The sequence below is a fragment of the Protopterus annectens genome, chromosome 1.part1 (assembly GCF_019279795.1).
Source record: "Protopterus annectens isolate FY-2018-M chromosome 1.part1, PAN1.0, whole genome shotgun sequence".
Lineage (NCBI taxonomy): Eukaryota > Metazoa > Chordata > Ceratodontiformes > Protopteridae > Protopterus > Protopterus annectens.
This window is the reverse complement of record NC_056726.1, coordinates 962221300-962242779: the sequence shown is the minus strand read 5'-3', so window position 1 is coordinate 962242779 and position 21480 is coordinate 962221300.

The window sequence follows — 21480 nt, the reverse complement described above, 5'->3', positions numbered from 1 at the left end:
TAGCGGCGAGAGGTGGTACGTGCACTTTAATCCAAGAAGAATGCTGTTCGTATATTCCTGACCATAAGCACGAGATAGACACTCATCTTGAGGTAATTCATCAAGTGTCGGCCATGACCAAACCAGGCCCAAACCCACTGACGGACTTTTCCAGAAATGGTTTGGGGGGGTGGGGTACCATCCTAATGAACATCTTGATTGCCATTTGTGTAGGAGTGCTCCTACTGGGAGTATGTGTTTGTTGTGGTATCCCCCTGCATGAAAAGACTGGTTAAAGACCTAATAGACATTTCAGTTTCTGAAACCTTATATCAAAGTACTGAGTTTGAAGAACTGTTAAAAGACTAAAAATGCTTTCATAAGTTTAAACTGAATGACTCTCTTAATTGCAAATCCTGAGTGGAACAGGTTAGGAGAAGAAAACAAACTGTTTATGCTTATTTTGAAAGTAGAATAAAAGCATCAATAGGGGGAAATGTTACAAAAATATGTATTAATGTGTGAATTAGCAATATGCTTAGTGCATTTAGTGCTTGAGAAGGGTTAACACATTTATTCTATTTCATACTGCATAAATCTGTACAAACTGCAGTTGCCTTCTGACCTTGTACTGTTAGCTAAAATCTTGCTTGTGCCTTGGAAATTTACTGAGAAGTAGGTGATTTCTGTTTCCGTTAGGAAAATATTGAACAGAACAATACTACTTGTATGAAGCTTAGACAAGAAGTTCCGCTGTGCCATGAAAAAATATACAGCTGTAGAAGTTATAGATAATTAGTACAAAGCCTGCTTGAAAATATGAACTGCAATCAGCATTTGCTTGTATCTGAATTAGAAGAGTACTTTGAAATGTAACACTGTATAATAGACGCTTGTAAACGGATTAATAATCACCAAGGCCAGGTTGTTTTTCTGAAAAGTTTCTCACAAATCTAGTCATGTCAGCAGAAAATCTGAAGTAACATCTGCTGTAGAACAATGCTGAAAGTTGTGTTTGATTACGTCAGCTTAGAAGGCCATGTCTTGTAAAACAGTATAAGAATGAACATACTTCCTGTTAGTAGTTAGACAAATCTTTGTATTTGCATGTTTTTGTCTCCTTGCTGCAAGTAAATTAAAAGTGCCTTAACTGAACCTTATGTGTATTGGTCTTTGAAGTTTTTTCCTTTGACAGTATATGTGTATATATGTCTCTAGAGACAAAATATTATTCAAATATCAGTAGAACCAATGTATATAGCTTAATGTATAATAACTAAACAATGTATAGACTCACATCACAATAAAATTCACTATATATTAGGGTTAACATTCAAATGCACCAAATTTATGGCTAAACACAACAGATCATATGGTCTGAGACACCAAAGACTAGATAGAAAGAGGTTATCTCTTATTTAGGGGTCTATCTCTCAATGCTGGTTGTATTGAGACATGTTCATTTAGGCCATGGGAACAATGAGCCCCTAGCCTAAAGATCCACTTTATCTCTGCTTGGTACGTTTTGTTGACCAAATCACCCATTATAACATCTAGGTTTAAAGCCTCTAACACGAAAAATCTGAAATCATGTCCATCACCAAATGTGTTCATATGCTTCGCTACTGCACTGTAATTCAGACCCCTCCGTGCGCAGTCTAAATGATCTCGTATCCTCTCCCTCAAACATCTTTTAGTCTTGTCAACCTAGAAGCTTTTGCAGGCTATACAATGTGCTAAGTAAACTAAATCTTTAGTGTTACAGTCTGCCGTTGGAAGATGTGTAAAAGGCTTATCATAGACAAGATGTATGTATCTCCCTGATTCATCAATATAGTTGCAAAAAGAGCAACTATTACACTTCGCAGTATGTGGTGCTACACTCTCAGTCTTCATAACAGAATTGTGTTGGGAAAAACACAGTTTATGTTGTATAGATGTTTTATTTTTATAACCAAATCTCGGTCTATCACCCACCACCCTGGAAATCTTTGTATTGCTTCCTAGGATGGGCCAGTGTCTAAGTATAATCTCCCTGATGTTCTTCTCATCACGTGAAAATGCAAGACTAAGAAATGGAACTAAATCCCTGGCCTTGTTATCCACAGGTTGTGATGTTAGAGGTTGGAAAAATAAGGTTTCCCTCTAGTTTGCCTTCACCTCCTAGTGTTTTGTTGTGCATACTGTAGCTCATCATCATGGTAACCTCTAGATGTAAAGTCAGCATATATCTGATCTAGTCCTACTTTAAAATGTTGGTCATTACTATGTAGGCGACTTATCCTCAGATTCTGTCCTTTCAAGACATTATGAAAAAAATGACCAGGGTGAATACTGTTACGATGTAAATACGTAGGACTATAGCATTCCTTTCTGAAAAGGTTAGTCTCAGTGCTATTGTTTGCACTCTTAACTAACAAAATATCCAAGAACTCTATTTTCACCTCGGAGTATTTGAATGGAAATTTCAAAAAGCTGCTGCTTGTATTCAAGCCTCCAACAAATTGGTGTAGTTGTAATAAATCACCTGTCCACAAATAAAAAACAAAAAAAACAGGTCATCTACAAATCATCTATAGAATGGCACATATGATGTGTAATAATCAGAGTTGTACATCACATCATCCTCCCAACTTGACATGACCAGATTGGCATAGCTATTGGCACATGAAGTGCCCATAGCTATGCCAGAGGTCTGCAGGTAGTACTTCTCATAGATTCATAGGTTCATAGGTTAGTACTGAGCTATCTGCCCGAAGGCATATATTAGCCCAGCCACATTGTGCGGTATTCATCACCCCTTTAGTAGTTCCCTAGACCCTTGTACTAGCAGCTAGTACCCTTGGCCCCTATCTAGTAGTGCTGTTGGTGTGATCCCTGGTGTGAACTTTCTGTTACCCATCCACTCATCAAGGTTCCTCTTGAAGAGTGATAGTGAGGGGCTCTGTCTTATGTAGATCGGGACCCTGTTCCATAGTAAGGGAAGTCTCTGCGAAGGGAATCTATCCCTCCAGCATGTTCTATTCATTGTTGTGTTGAGGTTTATATCCCTAGAGCATGTAGCTCAAGTAGATTTGGTTTTGCTAAGATGGAGCATGTTCAACAATTCTGGGTTGGACATGGCTCTGTACATTAGACAGAGATCACCTCTGAGAAAGCGGTATGCAACAGAGAACAGTCTTAGCTTTTTCAGTCGTGCTGCATAGGGCAACTGTTTGAGGCCAGTAATTCTCTTGGTTAGGTACCTCTGTGGTCTCTCCAGCTGCTGGAGATGTCTAGCCAGGTACATTCCAATTGGTGCATTGTACTCAATAATGGGTCTGATGAGGGAAGAGTAGAGGGGCACCATTACATCCTTAGATCTTGATGCGAACTCTTTCATGATCAGATGGGTCACATAGAAGGATTTTCTAACCACTTTGGCAACATGGTTATCAAAGAAAAGCTGACTATCTACTTGGGTCCCTAGATCCCTTATTTCTTCTTCAGATTTCAGGGGATTACCTCCTATGTTGTAGTTTGCGGGTACTCTGTTTTTTCCAAAAGGGATTACTATGCATTTTTTTGCATTTAGCTTGAGACCATGGCTTTGACACCATGCATCAGTCTCATTTAGGCCCTTCTGGAGGATCTCCATGTCGGCTAGAGACTCTATTATAGCACCCAACTTGCAGTCGTCCGCAAACTTTGTCAGCCACAGCCCTTCTCTGCTTGCCTGTACTTCTGAGAAGTATATGCCAAACAGGAGGGGCCCCAGGACAGAGCCCTGAGGCACACCACTTGTTACTGGTCTGGATTCGGACATAGATCCCGCTACTCTTACTTTATGGGATCTGTCTGAGAGCCAGTTTGTGATCCATCTTGTGACATAAGGGTTTATGGCCAGGCTAGTGAGCTTATCAATAATACCCGAATGGGGAATGGTGTCAAATGCTTTAGCAAGGTCAAGGTAAGCCATGTGTACCTCTTTTCCCTTATCTATAGCCTAAGTAACTGTCTCAAAGAAATCCACCAGGTTCAGGAGGCATGATCTGCCCTTGACGAAGCCGAACTGTGTGGGGTCCAGTGACTGGAGGTTCCCAGTCTCTCCATTTATGAGTTCCATAATGATTCGCTCCATAGCCTTACAGATCAGACTGGTCAGGCTTATTGGTCGGTAGTTTCCAGGGTCAGTTGTGGCCCCACCCTTGTGTATTGAAATATCCTGTAGCTCTGGTGGACATTAAAGTTAGTGAAATCATAGACCAAGTCTTGGTCTATGCACGGACATTGCTTGCACAGAAGAAGAAGAAGATACAGCGTGACAGCAAGAATTTTTCTAACAGCCATGTATTTACATGGCCGAGGGAGAGGAGTGAGAGAACTGTTAATGAACAGTCTAATTCCACCCTCAATCGCAACTAACAAAGCTTACAGAATCATACAGGAAATGCAAATGCTGCTTCTGATAGGAATGGTCCTATCATAACTCAATCACTTAGCTATGTGGCTACGCCCACTACGTCCAACTCCCCCTCTAATCGCACTGAGAGAGTAATTGCAACAAAGGAAGTCCTTAATGCTTCTATATATGTTTCGTCCAATGCAGGAGTTGTGAATGAAGGAAGCCTGACAGCCGTTAATGAACCTGTAGTGCGGAGGAAAGAAGTTGAAGGAGTACAGACACAGGTTTTTTCCAACCTGCCACTGCCTTACCGACAGAACAGGAAGCAATCGGTAGAAGGCCTGGAGAATCGATCAAGGAACAAATGGAGGTTTTTAGGGTCCGAATCGGGCATGAACACCTTGACCTCGATGTGGAAACAGGATTGAAGGATTTAATATGGAACATGTCCAGCAGGAACTTAAATGACAATGAAATACAGGTACTGAATAAAGGCTTGTCCTTTATACCCACTCAATCTGCTGATATTTCTGAAACTCTGACTGACTTAAGAATGTTTGCTAGGAATGTTAGCTTAAAGGCACTGTACTATAACACAGCTGAGAATGGCAATAGTGGCCCAACTACTTTTAAAAAAAACAGCGTGTTTGTACCTCAACAACACCCAACAATTGAAACCTTTGTTAAGATGTGTGAGAGAGACATTTATGAGTTATTGAATAATAATAAGAGAAGAAAGGGTTTTGTTAACTTATCCAAAAATGAAGAGCATGCATTGAGTGAGTTACAAAATGATAATAACATTTCAAATAGACCTGCTGATAAAGGTGGTCAGATAGTTGTGATGGACAGACACTTTTATATCGGAAGTATTAATCATGTGCTTGATGATGTCAATACCTACAAATTGATTGATAGGAATGATATTTTGAAAATAAGTGAGAGCATTATAAATTCACTTACAGAATGTTTAGAGAATCATTTGCTGACTAGTGAGCTTTATAACAATTTTTTAGTTGAACATCCAAGAGTACCAATTCTCAATGGTTTACCCAAAATACATAAGGATACACTATGCCCCCCTTTTAGACCAATTGTTGCAGTGAGTGGGTGGCTTACCGAGCCTATATCTATATACCTTGACAAGCAATTTAAACCCATTTTATGCCATTGTAAATCTGTGCTAGTGAATACTAAGCATTTTTTGCAGGACCTACATGCTTTTGTAGAGGAAAATGGAGATAGAGATATGGGATTGTTGGTTACCATGGATGTTGCATCCTTATTTACTTGCATACTGAATTATGACGGCATACAGATGATTAAACAAGTTCTATTGAATAAGAGCACGTATGATTCTAGACATATAGATTTCTTATGCCCACTGATGGAAATGGTGTTGGAGAACAATGCATTCACCTTTGATGAGAAATAATACCTGCAGACCTCTGGCGTAGCTATGGGCACTTCATGTGCCAATAGCTATGCCAGTCTGGTCATGTCAAGTTGGGAGGATGATGTGATGTACAACTCTAATTATTACACATCATATGTGCCCTTCTATAGATGATTTATAGATGACCTGTTTTGTTTGTGGACAGGTGATTCATTACAACTACACCGATTTGTTGAAGGCTTGAATACAAGCAGCAGCTTTTTGAAATTTACATTCAAATACTCAGAGGTGAAAATAGAGTTCTTGGATATTTTGTTACTTAAGAGTGCAAACAATAGCACTGAGACTAACCTTTTCAGAAAGGAATGCTATAGACCTACTTATGTACATTGTAACAGTATTCACCCTGGTCATGTTTTTCGTAATGTCTTGAAAGGACAGAATCTGAGGATAAGTCACCTACATAGTAATGACCAACATTTTGAAGTAGGACTAGATCAGATATATGCTGACTTTACGTCTAGAGGTTACCATGATGATGAGCTACACAACAAAACACTAGGAGGTGAAGGCAAACTAGAGGGAAACCTTATTTTTCCAACCTCTAACATCACAACCTGTGGATAACAAGGCCAGGGATTTAGTTCCATTTCTTAGCATTGCATTTTCACGTGATGAAAAGAACATCAGGGGGATTATACTTAGACACTGGCCCATCCTAGGAACCAATACAGAGATTTCCAGGGTGGTGGGTGATAGACCAGGATTTGGTTATAAAAATAAAACATCTATGCGACATAAACTGTGTTTTTCCCAACACAATTCTGTTATGAAGACTGAGAGTGTAGCACCACATATTGCCAAGTGTAATAGTTGCTCTTTTTGCAACTATATTGATGAATCAGGGAGATACATACATCTTGTCTATGATAAGCCTTTTACACATCTTCCAACGGCAGACTGTAACACTAAAGATTTAGTTTACTTAGCACATTGTATAGCCTGCAAAAGCTTCTAGGTTGACAAGACTAACAGATGTTTCAGGGAGAGGATACGAGATCATTTATACTGCGCATGGAGGGGTCTGAATTACAGTGCAGTAGCGAAGCATATGAACACATTTGGTGATGGACATGATTTCAGATTTTTCGTGTTAGAGGTTTTAAACCTAGATGTTATAATGGACGATTTGGTCAACAAAACGTACCAAGCAGAGATGAAGTGGATCTTTGTTCCCATGGCCTAAATGAACATGTCTCAATACAACCAGCATTGAGATAGACCCCTAAATAAGAGATAACCTCTTTCTAGCTAGTCTTTGGTGTCTCAGACCATATGATCTGTTGTGTTTAGCCATAAATTTGCTACATTTGAATGTTAACCCTAATATATAGTGAATTTTATTGTGATGTGAGTCTACACATTGTTTAGTTATTATACATTAACCTATATACATTGGTTCTACTGATATTTGAATAATATTTCGCCTCTAGAGACATATATACATATATACAGAGATGGCTTTTAGTCATTTCATTCACAGTTTTACATCATACATATGTTTTTAATATTATATAATACAATTATTATTATTTCTAACACTATAGACATTACAGTTTTTACATATACTAAGTTTTATATGTTTTGTATATGGTTGGTCTGCATACATATGCATTTGTGTTTTTAACTTGTTCTTACCTTGGCTTAAAGCATATTATTACCAGGTTGACTTTAAGAAGTGCTGGTGATTAATTACTAGTTCTAAGTACCTAGCAACCTGAAAATACCCTTTTCACTGATTGGATGCACTACTGAGTTTGTACTATAAGTAGCTAGTGCTTTATTCTGTTTTTTGATCTGAAGAAGCTATATGTGAAAGCGCACATCTGTGTGTTATTCTATACATTAAACTACAACTTGGATCTACCTCTGCTGTGTACCACTGGTTGTATTTTACATTTTTACTTTTTGACTTTGTTTGCTTTTACACACCAGTGGTTCTTTTTTCCCCAACATCATTTGTTTTTGGATGTACATGATTATAAAGTGTTTATGTTTATAATGGTTAAAAGAATGGCAAAGGTGATGCTAAGACTGACAGATAAGGATCAATATGGTTTTGTGGAGGGGAGGCAAACATTTGACATTAATAGAATAATGATGATCCAGAGGGAAGCATAATGTAAGAAAATACCACTGTTTGTGGTGAGTCTTGATGCAGACTAAGCATTCAACAGAGTGAGCTGGGATTTTCTGAATTGGGCAATGAAAGCATTTGCATTCCCTGACACAATAATAAGGTTAATTGGGAAGATATATGAGGAGTCAGAGGTAAAAACTGAAATGGGGAGATTTCTCTCTGATAAGTTGTGTCTGAACAGAGGATCCAGGCAGGGGTGTCCTCTTTCCCCTTTGTTATTTACTTTATATTTAGAACCACTGTCAAAGAAAATAACAGGCTCAGAAATTCAAGGATATAATTGGTATGGTAATCAAGAAAAGCTGTCTATTTGCAGATGATATTATTTTGTACCTGATAAAGACGGAGAAGGACATTTCAGTGTTGTGGAACATACTGAGACAGTTTCAAGTCTTTTCAGGATACAAAATTAATGATAAAACAAAGGCAATAGCTGTAAACTATGCACTCACACACAAATTGGTTCAGTAATACCCATATTTATGGAGAAATGAAAAAAAATGAAGTACTTAGGAGTATGGCTTAAGAAGGATTCTGTTACAGCAGCTAATGATCTGTAAGAAGAGTGCATAAATAAAAGATAGCACAAAACTGAAAAACTGGAAGCTCTGTTTTATAGATATGGATAGCAGGATACAAGCAGTAAAAATGTTTTAGTCCATTTCGTTTTATACGCAGGTCAGGCATATTTTTATCAACCAGGGAAGTTGTGGACAGCAATTAATAAAGAATTGAAGGGTTTTATCTAGGAGGGGAAGAGAGCAAGAGTCAGGTGGGATAAGCTGATCCTTCCAATTGAACAAGGTGGTTTGGGAATTATATGATTTGAAGGGGTATTTCAGAGCTAGACTGCTAAGGCTCCAATACATAGCACAAGCAGAAAGGTATAATTCAAAGTGGAAAGGGATGATGATGATGAAACAGGTTAAGCTCAAAAAATAAGAAGAGACTGGGATTTTGGATACAGATCTTTAAGGAGAATAATAAAAGGTTGCCTTTTAAACAACTTAAAACATAATCTAGAAGACCCACTTAGATCCCTGTTTAATCACAGCCTGTGAACTGGCTATGTTCCAGTGGACTGCAGAACAGCAACAGTAATCCCTCTGCACAAATTGGGACCATCAACAGACCCTGGAATTATAAGCCCATAATCTTGACTAGCCTCATCTGCAAGGACATGGAAAGAATCATTATGGACCTTATTAACAACAACATAGGTAATCTACATACTCTACACCCAACCCTGTTTGGATTCATTAAAGGTAGATCACGCCTGTTAAACATGGTTGACTTGATTGCAAGTCTCAATATGATCTTCTACAATATGGTAATCATTGTTTTTATCATGTTAAAATGGGCCTCATAATGTGGCAATTGTGACAGAGAGGTAACAAAATTTGATCATCTCCGAACTGATGCCATACTGCATTGAGCTATCACATTCAGGCAGTGCTTCCAATGCACAATCCTGCCCATCCCTGAGTTAATGGCATTTGTGCATGCTGTGTTTCTGCATGGAGACTATAAAGCCTGTAGAACCATGACTCTGGGCTAGTGATAGTTTTGCTAGTACACCATTGTTGCTGATGATACGCACCATGTGATGTCCAGCATACAGGAATGTGCATTTCTCTCCTCATGAAGAACAGTAGGGTGGAACAGAGTCTTTTCTTCAGGATCTGGGTTCAGCAGGGCTCCTACCTCTTACAACCAGGAGAGAAAGATATTGTTAAACCTGCTAGACATGGGAGAGAAAGATATTGTTAAACCTGCTAGACATGGAGCACTTACAGGACCATTATATAATGTGAATGTTCAACACCAGCTTGCCAGAGCAGTAAGTGATGCACAGACATCAGCTGCTCTCACCAGCAGTGCAGGCATCACTATAGTTATCTAGCATACTAGCCAAGGTATCACTTGCACAGAGACATGCTTCTACAGGATTCTCAGTCTCCATGCAAAAACATAGCATGAGCATGAAGCACCACCCTAGCTTGCTCCATCAGTGAGAGGGAGAGAGTAGGGAGAGAATGCCAAGTTTTTATAGTAAGAAGTATATATAACTTTTTTCTTTTGTCTGTTTTTTTTTTACATGGTCACATCACACTGAATTGTTCCTACTTACTTTTATAGCAGCCAATTAGAGAGAGAGAGAGAGAGACAGACAGACAGAGAGACAGACATATATAGAGAGGGAGAGAGACAGAGAGTTTAATAAAGATGTCAGTCTCAGAAAGTTTGACTGTCCTTGTTGTGGGGTACATATACCAAGTCTATGGCTGTACTGTGCAATTGCAAATCTGTCTGTAACATACTTGTGTACTAATGTGCTCTATTTATTGTATCTGTGTTTTTCCTCATCTTTCTTCAGGTCCAGTTGTGGTACATATTGAGTAGTGAGCACCAGTGGTGCATGCTAGTTCACATGCTTGGTGCTGTGTCCCTAACAGTCACCAGACCTGCTTCTCAGGCTGAAGGTAACCTGGAGGGTTTATTGATGGCCACTGTGGCCACCTCCCAGCACAGAATGTGGAAGGTCATTTTCAGGGAATGGTGCAGTTTCCCCTTGGTCAGCTGACATCAGATGCAGTGGCTGGTTGCATCTGAGGTGCAGCTGGACTCCAGTACTGGGACCATAAAGCAGTCTCTAATGTGGTTGACACAGTTGCATAACCAGCCTACCCTGCTTATCAGGCCACCATATGCAAGGCCTGTCTATAATATCAGTTATGGAGGTGACTGACACCTAGGTGTGCTTTCCTGTGGTTCAGTCAGACAGGTCTCATGTACCCTCCCATATCCCCCATCCTGGTTTTCCTCCTTTTAATTGTCATTCCCCATAATGGGAAGAAATAACCAGGGAATTGTTATGATTAGGCTTGTATAGGACCTAGGGCCGATAGCCTAGTACCAACCTATGAACCTATGAACCTATAATGTTTGTAGTCCAAATCTCCCCTTTACCAGTTGTCCTCCCTATAGATGTCTGCATGTCTCCACTGTTGCTCCCACCTTTTGTGTCTGTTATATCCCTGACTGTTTGTGCTTTATGTTTGTCTGCACCTACTACCTTTTCTATTCCAGTGTTCCTTCCGAATCAGACACCTTGACCAAGAAGGTTTAGACATTTTATTGAAGAACATGGTTGATGCTATTGCTTAAAGGATCTTTTATGTGGATTAGAGTGACTACCAAATATTTGTACTGTTCTAATAATGATTACTGCTGATTTGTTGTTGTTTTTTTCTGTTAATAGCTTGTACTGCAGAAGGCATAGCAAGAAGTACATATGTCTGTCTCAGATCAAAAGAGAAGGTGATATTTAAATAGTGGCTGTTAAGGTACATCTACAAAAATGTGCTTTTAAATTAGTATAGAAGGGGAATGATCTTCAGAATCAGTGACTGAGGGTGGGTATTGCTGTTAATAGTCATGAGGAAATGAAAGGCTCATAGTGTGCATGGCAAATTTATTATGCAATGCAAGGAGTCTGAGGTAGAAAGATGAATGAATTGTAAGTAATGTTGTATTTGAAAGTCATTGACAATGTTAGCATACAGAAATATGGGCAAGTAACTGTAAAGGATGTGACTTAGAAATGGAAAGGTATAAGTTATTTAGATATAATAGGATGGGAAAAATTAAAATGAAGAAGGGATGGCAATCATAAAATAGAGACTCTTACATGTGAGGTGGAATGATTATTACTGGTACAGGAAGCTGGAGGATGCATATTTTGAGTCATTAATTAAGTGAACATGTTAGCAATTAAAGTACAAGAAGGTGGGGTGGTTGTGGCACATAAAGGCAGTACATAGACTACTAGCCATGTCAAAGGAGAAGAGTTTATGTCTAAAGAAGAAAAATTAAAGTCAGGGCAAGATAGCATTTGTAGAGATCCAATTCCCACAAAGGAGAACTGTAAACTAAGAAATTATGGTGACTGAGTATTCATTTTATGAAGCTTCAGTCATTTAGTGCAAGAAAAGATTTGGTGGGTTAAAATACTATAGTGATCTTAACAAATGCTGAATGGATCAATGAGGTTCTGGTAAAAGCACAGTTAGTCATAGGTGCCAAGTTGTAAACACTTGGGGATACTGGCCCCTCCAGCACATAGAAAGATGGGGAGGCCCCCACCAAAACCCTCATATACTTATTAAAGTATCACATTGGCTTGCTTGTCAGCATATGAACCCAGTATGTTATACTTGTGTACCAGCAGTGCTTCAAATTGTGTTGTTATTGGCACTGAACAAGATCACCAATCCTATTAAACAGTTCTTTTGTGTCACTGTATGCATTGTATGCATGCAGATATGGCTGCGTGGGTCCTGATGCTGGAGAGCTGATGGAGGCAGGATGCTTAATTTGTAATGGAAGCAGATGGATATTTTAGCTTGAGAAGAGGTGGTGATGCTGTGATGGTTACTCTGACAAACTCTTTTCTATATTTGGTGAGTTGGCATGGTATTACTAGGCTTATTGCTGTTCCTAAGTTTGGACTACATGATGTTGACAATCTCCAGATAAATCCTTAGATTGGCATTTTCTGTAAAATAAAAGGGGAATATATATCACTTCATCGAAACACCTATTTAGCGAATCACTATTCGTCAACTCCAAATTGTCAAATCCTCCCGTCATCAAACGGCCATTTCAGCAAACTTTTTCTCAGGGAAAAGAAATGGACGTCCAACCTAGGGCTCATCACTATACTCAAAAAATGTGAAATACACATAAGTGGGAGCCTTTCCCCACCCACCACCAAGTATGGGGGACTGTGCCCCCCCACATCCCCCTAACTAAATATACCAACTCCAACATTGCACTACAGTGGGGAAAAAGGCAAATTCCCAATGATGGCCAACTGTTTCCTTTCCCTGTGAAAAAGTTCACTAAAACGTCAGTTCGACGAAGAAAGCATTCAACAATTTGGTGTTGACGAATAGTGTTTCACTAAATAGGTGTTTCGATGAAGTGATATAGACCCAACAAAAGTACAAAACTGGAATAGGAACATCAAAAACAAACTACTATGCAGGAGGGTCCAGTGAAATATATGAACCTGATCTAAAATAGTATATGATGCAAGCTAAAAAGTGTTATTACTTAAGTAATGCAGTCAAAGTTATAAATGCAAGAAGGGAATGGAAGAGCACAGTGTGGAAATTAAGCTGTACAATTGAGAATTCTAATCACTGATTTTCCAGAAGGAGCAGAAGAGGTTGAAATCTGCAGTTAATAATGTAATAGCATAAAAATCAAGCTAATGGCCTGAGTAGCTTGCCGTTGTGCATGTAATTAATACAAATGTGTCCTTATTGCTAGATAAATGTAACTGTCTATTTTATAGTTGCATGGGTGGAATACTGACTGTCTGGTTTCAGCCTTACTGATGCAAAATTTTCTACAATGTAGTATATTAAAAATTAGAGCAACTTGAAGTTGCACTACTCAAATAAAGTTTAGCCATGAAGTCAATTCTGCATGCGGGTGCTGCATTTGTCTTACAACAGATTTCTCATTACAGCACCAAGCTGAAAAGTGCATGGCATAATAATCTGGTAGTTGTCTGGTGTTAGCCTTACAGAAGTAAGCACCTCAACATTAATTAGTGACATTAGACCTCTCATATGTTTAATTATAAAGTAACTTGCATATCTAGTTGCCATATTTTCCTTGGAACAGATTTCTCTTTTCTTGTACAGTACCTATCCTGGTGAATGGTACATCCTCATCGCCCCTCTGTGATGGGTGTGAGGAGTCCCATCTTATCCTCTCATCATGTAGCACCATTTATGTGAAAGCAGCCCAACTCAGTTGCACCACATCTACAGTGTAAATAGTAATAATAGGTGTACTGCATTTATTTCTTTTTTTACAATTCTTGTTTTTCAAGTGTACACATTTGCAGTTCTGCATTTGACAATCATTTATTTATGAAGAAATATGAATCATTTGATCAGCATTAAGCAAGTGCCATATACTATACATTGAGAATATTTTATCTTGCCGAAAGATGTGCTCAGCGAACACGTCTTCATTGGCAAAAAACAGCAAATGCTGAAATCAACGAAAGGTCACATCAGCGACTTTTTTTGCAGGGGAAAAAAGTGCTTGGCTTACTAAACACCACACAAACCTTTGAACCCTACAAAGTGGAGCGCTTCACCCCCCCCCTAACTAAATATACCAACTTCGAGATCGCACTACAGTGGGGAAAATGGCAAATCCCTGATGTTGGCCAAGTGCTTTTTTTCCCCTGGGAAAAAAGTCACTGATGTAGCCTTTTGCTGATTTCAGCGTTCACTGTTTATTTGCTGATGAAGACGTGTTCACTGAACACATCTTTGTGCAAGATAATATAGACCCTATACATTATACCCACTAATAGCCTCATGTACATGCATACCTTGTCTATTAAAAAATCTGTTTTTTGATACTGTTAAAAATAAAATTCTACCCCCACCCCCAACCCAACTAAATCCATAAAGAAGTGATAATTCTTTTAACATTTGAAAATGAGTAGCTATGTTCATGGGAGTGATGATCAAACAGGAAAAACTGAAATTATATAATTATGATAATGTTGAAAGTTCAAACTAAATAATGAAACCTGTTTTATATACTAATGAAAGAGGTGGGGTACTGAACTAACACTTTTTTGTTTAGAAAAGTTCTCTTTGGCTGGCATGGAAAGCTGATTTATTTGAACAGATGTTAGTTTTATGAAACAGTTTTTAGATGTTGATGTCACTGCATTAAAGACATTCGCCATATGTCCACAATATGAACCATGTTGTGCATCTATTCAGTTATTACAACAACTGAAGCTTAGCTCTGTACATACCACAATACTCTTTTGGTTCTGTTAACACTATGTAATTTTTAAAACAGAGGAAGAATTTTATGAGATGCAAGAGCATTACAAACTCCTTAATTGAGCAAAAAAGGTAAAAGTCAACCTGTATAGAAAATAACTGTGGACAAAGAGATGTATGTTTTTGAATTACTAGCAAAGCAGTTAAAAAAGTGTTCTAATGTAATTTTGGAGTATGTGCTATTTTTTTAATGTAGCAATTTAGGATATATACCATTGAAAAAGGGCAGGTACGCTGGAGGCCAGAAACAATGAGACAGCTTAGATGTTTAACGTAGAGATCAAAAATTTAAAGCTAGTCCTAGGTGTCTGCTAAAAGGTAGACACTAGCAGGTTGGCAGTCATTGTTCAAATACAAAAGCCTTCCCTATGCTCTTTAGCTGACAAATGTATGCCACAAGCTAGTGCTAGTATATTCCTTGTTTTAATTTAAGACTAAACCTGTTGAAAGTTGCATAGCCCATGCTGCTAAACCGATGAAAGACACTGGGCAGGATTCACGAAGGCTTGCACGGAGTCTAAGAGTAGTGTAAGACTCCATGCAGCCCTCACGATCCAGGAACAGCCCGAAATTCCGTGTAAGACACCAGCTAAAACATCTCTTACACGGAGTGGGCGTGGATATGCTAATCACCTCACTTGCAGCAGAAAGGCATGCAAATGAGGTAGATTAGCGATCCAGGAAGCCCAAACCAGCCCATGTAAGAGCCGTTTTAGCTGCAGAAATGTACTCAGTTGACAAATGAGTACGTTTCTGCAAATAACACAATGGAGCCATGTCAGCTCCAAATAAAGGGTGCATATGTGTCAGGCAGCATGCCAATGGCCAAATATGTGGCCAATGGCAAGGTACCCTGATGCAAATTTGAGAAATAAATATATATTTTTTTCGGCGATCGCCGATGTTTAAACGCAGCTCAGCCCCACACAAACGGGCTGCGCTATATAAAACATAAAAATGAAGGTTATAAACCCACAAATGTGGGTTTTATGCAATACATGGATTTACAATGCAGGGACCAGCAGAGCAAAAAACAACATGGCCACTGTTTAGTGGTTGCTAAGGGGGGAAGCTGAGTCTAAGACATGTAACTAAGCATTAGTAGGCAATCTGATGTAAATGAGTGTTAGGATACTGAATCCCACTGTCACATAGCAAATGAGCACATTCTGAGTAGTGTAAGAGTTACATAAGGGGGAGGAACAGAGTAGGAGATAGGTGACATCACAGGGGGGAATGGCAGAAAGAAATGCAGTTCATTGGAGGTCAGTGTTACATGACAGATGTCAGACACATATCATGGAAAGAGGAGTGCCACAAGATAAGCATGGGAAAGTCAAGAAATGGAAGGTGTACACTGTTGCTTACACCAAAGTTTCTTGCTGGGCGTGCATGCGCGCATGTGAGCACCATGAGGCATGAGTAGGGCAGTGTGCACACGTGTAAGGCAGACTGAGCATGTGGGAGCCTGTTGGCAGACTTGTAAGACTGTTTGCGCTGGTGTGCGTGCATTTTAACCCGAATAAGAAGATTCTAAACCGTGTAAGCATGTGTGCGCACGTGTAAGCCACTGTGAGCGTGTTTCTGCTGGTATGCGCGTTGCTCCCCCCTGAGGAAACAGAAAGGAAAAAGGAAGCAACAGAATTAGTAGGAAGCTAGCAGGGAATACTGCTGGAGCTAGCAGGTGAAAACAATTAGAAGCAGGCAATTACACAGGCAGAATAGTAGCCCAGCCAAGCACTTAAAACTCTGCAAACAGCAGTGCAGGATGTTTCTCTCAAGAGACACTGCAAGACAGGAGTAAGCTATTAGAAGTGAAAACTGAAAAAGCTGAACTCAGAGCAGAAATGCTAGGGGCTGCCATAGCTGTCATAAGGAGACATAGGCAACTTGCTGAGGGTGGTGACAATGCAAATGGTGCCAGACAACCCACAGTGAGGAGACGGAGAAGAGTGTACAGGCCCAGGGTCACCTACCACGGGTTACATGAGCTGGAGATAGTGGAGCACTATAGAGTGGACAGAGACCTCCTGCAGCAAATTGTCGAGCTGTGCAGGCCACGCCTCACACACAGAACCAACAGAGGGGAACTCATCCCAGTGGAAACCAAGGTATGTGTTGGCCTAAGAATACTAGCAACAGGTACCTTCCAGAGACCAACTGGTGATATGATGGGGATATCATAGGCATCAGCCTCCAGGGTACTGCACCAGTTCCTGGATGCCATGTCAGCACATGTCAGTGATCATGTATATTTCCCCAATGCCCGTGAGGTATTGGCCAGCAATATGCATCTCTTCCAGCAAATAGCGGAATACCCTGAGGTAGTGGGTGCAATAGATTGCACGCACATACGCATCAAAGCACTAGCCGGTGAGCGGGGTAGGGCCTACATAAACCGCAAGGGCTTCCCCTCCATCAACTGCCAGGTCGTGTGTGATGCCCAGGGCATAATAATGAATGTGTGTGCTGGCTGCCCTGGGAGCTACCATGATTCCCATATCTGGCATTTGACGCAGCTGTACCAGACATTTGCCAATGGGGACATCCCACATGGACACCTAGTGGGGGATGCAGGTTATGCACTGGAGCCGTGGCTGATGACACCCATCAGAAATGCACACACACCTGAACAGGAACGCCATAATGAGGCACACGCACAAACATGCAATGTAATAGAGCGTGTGTTTGGGCTGCTCAAGTCACAGTTCCGGTTTCTGGACACATCTGGTGGAGCCTTGCAGTACTCACCAACTACATGTACCCAAATTGTCATGGTATGTGCTATGCTACATAATATGATCTTGCGAAAACAGCTGCAGCAGGACCAGCATAGGGCAGGGCAAAACAGCCCCCCACCATTGCCAAGACCATCACAGGCAGAGCGTGACTCGGAGGAGGAACAACCTGAGCCTGCCCCAGTAGGCAGAAGGAGGCGTGCCCAGTATGCCCTGGCCTTGGCAAAGAGGCAATGCATAGCACATACACTGGCTCAGTAGGAACCCTGGGAATGATACCCCTCTCTGACTCACTCATATAATAACAGGGATGCCTAAAATGACATAACCTGCTCTCAAACATGTACAGGGAGTGTAGTATGTGCATCCGACAGAGGCAGCCCTGCAGCACCACCTGAGGCATGAATGCCATGTGTTAAGCAATGTAACACCATGTAGTATATGCAAACCTGATGACCCTGACTAACATCCTACCCTCACCAAGCATGATGCCACAATATGACGATGAGATGATCAATTGCAATAATTGGCTGAAGTATTGCTGTTAGTCAAAGGGGATCCGATGTGTGCCAGCCTGGGATGACATGCTGAGCATGACATGATGCTCCACCTGCTAGGGGTGGCATGCACCTATCAGTCCTGACCTTATGGATACTGGCAAAGGCTGTTGTTACCCACAGCGTGCCTTGAATAGGTAAGGCTCAAAACACAAGCCCACCTCCATAGGTATCACAAGGGATAAGAACCTAGATGTAATGCTACCAAATGCCAGAAGTCTAAACAGCAAGATGCATGCAGTCTAAACTCCCCCAGTATGGAGAATGTTGATATCTGTCCTGTAACAGAGAACTGGGTCAAGGCTCACAACAGCACCCTAACACTACCAGGTTACACTTCATACTGTGCTGTAAAGCCTCAAAACATGGAACAAGCTACAAAAGGAGGGTGACTAGCAATAATTGTCAAGGATAACCACACCCCCATGTTGGTACCACAACAAGAAGCAGCATGGACTAGCCATGGTCAAGTAACAGTGGCTAACACTGCCTCCCAGTTTATAGCCTGCTACAGACTACCATCCTAACACCAGGAACTGCACTTGGCCTATGTTGGAATACATGAATATATCAAGCCCTCCAAACCACATTATATTGGGTGACTGAAAATACCCAAACATAGACTGGGAGCATTATTCTAGCTCCAACACTGTAGGACAAAAGTTCCTAGAATCCATAAACCAAAATGCCCAGGAACAACGTACCACTCCCACAAGAGGGGTAAGCATACTGGATGTGATAATCAGCAACATGGGTACTGGATGGCAAGATGAGAAGTGTATCCCTCACTGGTAAGACCAGACCATAGAGTAATCACACCGGATATACACATCCTGACCACAGTCCCTGGCCGGAAAACCACAGTGAAAAACATGTGTAAAGCAAAAGTTGCACTCCTCCAAACTGATGTGGAATCCATTAAAGGCCCTGTGCAGGTGCAAAATATGGGCCACACCTCAGAACCTGTTATACAGGCATTCCATGAACACTGCCAGGAATGCATGGATTATGCAATCCCAAATAAAACCAAGACACAATGCCATACACACAGGCATCTGGCATGGTGGACTCCAGCCATTACCAAACCATGCAAGAGAATGAGGAAGCTACTACATGATAGAGCAAACATAAAAGGGAAGTAATCACTGATCAGTAGTATGGCAATAAAATATGTCCACTCATACAATCCACTAAGGCCAGCTACAATAAGTTGAATCTGTGAATCTTGAGGCAATGTTACACCTGCCCCATGTACACAGACAACCCTCACCTTCCCCCAAGAAATACAAATATATGTGAGAGATGCAACCATTTATCCAAACCGGAGGCTGAGCTCTCTCAACTCAGTACTGTCAAAACTAGTCAGGAGGAGAAGGTAACCACACACACCACAAACCCAGTCTCACATAGACCTATCACAACTGCAAACCAAAGACATAAACACAGAAAAACATTCCCGGAGGCCCTAATTACAAACACACCACATCAACAGGGGCCTCCAAAGCAGACACTCAAGCAACCACTACCTCCAAACATAGCACATGCAACACATAGTACACAAAGCTGGTGTGCCAAACAGTCACAGGCCAGAAGGAGAAACAACATGCCTGATACAGTTGTAATAGGTGACTCCATAGTCAGACACACTGCTGTCCCACTCACCAGACTGAACAAGGGAAAGGGTACAGTAAGCTGCCTGTAGGCTGCTACAATACGCCACATAACACAAGTACGCAGGTCACCCCAAAGCAAGTAGAAATATGATGCAGTCATTGTCCATGCTGGCGTGAATGACCTGAGATGTACCTCCCTGGACTACATGAAAAGAGACATAGATGAGCTCTCCAATTATGTAGTCTAGGCCGGTATGACACTGACCGTGTGCAGCATCCTACCCTCACTAAGAATGATGCCACAGGACAAACACAGAATGATCAGCTGTAACAAGTGGCACAATTACTGGTGTCATTCCAAGGGGATCCAATGTCTGTCTGCTTGGGATGTCATGCTTGACAAGCCACGCTGCTGTGCCAGGGATGGCTTGCACCTGTTACCCCTGGGAGTCTGGATATTGGATAAGGCTTTTGCCACCTCCTTAGAGCCTTTCATAGGCAAGGCTGAAAAGACTAATCCACCTCCCTAAAAAACATAAGTGGAAAGAAACATAAGGGTAATGCTGCCCAATGCCAGATGTGTAAACCTCAACATGCATGCTCCCGAGGCCCTCCCAGTATGGAGAACATCGATGTCCATGCAGTGACAGAAACCTGCAGCAAGGCTCCTGACAGCACACCAGCACTACCAGGTTATACCTCATATCATGCGTTATGGCCCCAAAACCTGGACCAAAACATAAAAGGAGGGGAGTATCCATATTCAGCACAGACACCCACACGTCCAGGTAACTGACAATGCACGAAGCATCGGAGACCACCCATGTGCAACTAACCATAGGCAAAACTGCTGTACAGTCTGTAGCATGCTACAGACCACACTCTCACACACAGGAACCCCACCCAGCCATCCTGAAGACACTGGACAGTATGAATGTCTCACCAAATACCAAACAAGGTACTCACAAATTACCACATAGATGGTAATCCATTATGTATGGAAGGAGTAATCAGGGACGTAGGGACACAAGTGGACAGTAACCTGTCATGTGACACTCACATTGCCAATGTGGCTAGGAAGACTGTCTATATTGGACACTGTATCATGAAAGGATTCACATCTACGTCAACAGAGGTCATTGTGCCCCTATACTGTTCTCTTATCAGACCCATAATCTAGTACAATGCCGCATTTGGGATGTACCTTACCCGGCACTTGCAGCAGTTAGAAAGACCTCAAAGGTACCTCACCAAGAGGATAAAGGGTCTCAAATATATGTCATATGCTGCCTGGCTGTAGACACCCCAGCTGTATGCAGTCACATACTGCCTACGCAGAGGCGTTGTATGCCTGTTGTACAAGGCCATGTCCAACACAGGAGTAATGTACATGCTCCACCCCAGAAAACCCAAATCTATCGGAGCTGTGAGAGTGAGAGATGTCAACCTCAACACATAATGAAATAGGATATGCTGGAGGGACAGATACATAACCCAGAGGCTCCCTACACCCTGGAACGGAATCCCACTCCATGTTAGGCAGAGCCCCTCACTGACTCTCTTCAACAGGAATCTTGCCAAGTGGATGGATGATCGTAGATGTACACTGGGGGTCTTCACTGTGTCACGTCCAGACAGAGGCACAGTAAAGTAAATCATAAATGGCCATAATATTCACATAACAAGGGGTGGCAAAAGCCACACACACTCTGGCTAGGCTTAT